Below are 1682 nucleotides of genomic sequence, written 5' to 3' on the forward strand. Positions count from 1 at the left end.
TGTCGTCGCATAAAGACAACGGTACCTGGGAGTTGGTACAACTACCACCCAGGAAGAAGGTGATCGGGAGTCGCTGGGTATATAAGGTAAAGGTGAACGAGTCTGGACAAGTGGTACAATTCAAGGCGCGAGTCGTGGCACAAGGGCATACGCAGCGTTTCGGAGTGGACTTCAGTGAAGTGTTTGCTCCGGTGATCCGTCACACCGCTTTGAGGACACTGCTTGCCCTAGCAGGCAGGGATAAGATGATTCTTAAGCACCTGGACGTCCGTACAGGAGTCGCTGGCTACGTGGTCCGCGAACAGGAGGAGAAGGTATGCCGCTTACGTCGGAGTATTTACGGCCTCCACCAGTCAGCGAGGTGTTGGAACAAGAAATTGTCCGAAGTTTTGAAGGGAATAGGTTTCGTAGCCAGCTCCGCCGATCCGTGCCTGTATACTGCTATGAGAAATGGATCTACCGTTTATCTGATCGTCTATGTTGATGACATATTAGTCGGTTGCGCTAACGAGGAGGAGCTTAAGAAATACTTCGATATCTACTGTCTTGGTGAAGTCAAGCATTTTTTGGGCTTGGAGGTTACGAAGGACGTGGAGGGAGTATACAGCTTAAGTGTTCAGTCGTACATTAAGAAATTGATCTCGGAGTTTGGCATGGAGAATGCCAAAGTGGCGCGAAGTCCTATGGATCAAGGATACCTCAAAGACACCAGCCAGAGTGAAGCGATGAAGGATATCACCATGTAGCGTAGTCTCGTTGGTGCCCTGATGTACATCGCTGTTTGCGCACGGCCAGATATTGCCGCCAGTGCTGCGATTTTAGGACGAAAATTCAGCGGTCCGACTGAAAGACACTGGACAACAGCAAAGCGGGTGCTCCGCTATCTGAAGTGGACAGTTGATTGGAAATTGAAACTCGGTGGATCACAAACGGTGACCTTGAAGCTTATTCGGACTCTGACTGCGCAGGAGATCCAGGAACGCGAAAGTCGATGACTGGTCGTTGTTTTCTTCGCAGGAGGAGCCGTCTCCTGGACGAGCCGGCGTCAGGACTGCGTGAGCCTCTCGTCCATGGAGGCAGAGTACGTGGCACTAGGAGAGAGAGAGATTGCTCGAGGACTTAGGCGAGAAACAACGGAAGGCCACCACAGTACACGAAGATAATCAAGGATGTCTGGCCTTCGTGCAATCCGAAAATTCCCCAAACCATTGGGGAATGTGAAGCACAATGGCTTCGCAACTCTAATTGATCTTCACGGCAGTCGAGGGGCCACCGCTGAGGAGGAGTGATGAACTACATCGGTGCACCCCTCGTTACTATATGTATCTTGGTAGCGCATATCATTATAATAACCTTGGCGCTCATCACCAATAGTTACCCTGTTGTTTTTTGATTTCCATTCTTGAATAAAACGTGTAACTTTGCAACCGCGTGTTTTTCTCTTTCGAAAGTATTTCGTGTCCGTTCCGGGTTATTCTTTTCAGCCGACGTAGATCCACTGTTGAACCTGTCCACCTCGGCCTACAAACTTCACGTAGGTATAAAGTTAAAAAAAAAACACTTTGAAAAGAGATGAACTAGCCATCGCGCTTAAAACCTCGCTACACACTTAGAAAAAATTACCGACTTCGGTAATTCGTTTACCCTCGCGTTTACCTACCGAACTGCTGAACGGTCTGTAA

The sequence above is a fragment of the Ochlerotatus camptorhynchus genome, unplaced genomic scaffold (assembly GCF_037179485.1).
Source record: "Ochlerotatus camptorhynchus isolate MF236.1 unplaced genomic scaffold, CSIRO-AGI_Acam_v1.1 ptg000185l, whole genome shotgun sequence".
NCBI lineage: Eukaryota > Metazoa > Arthropoda > Insecta > Diptera > Culicidae > Ochlerotatus > Ochlerotatus camptorhynchus.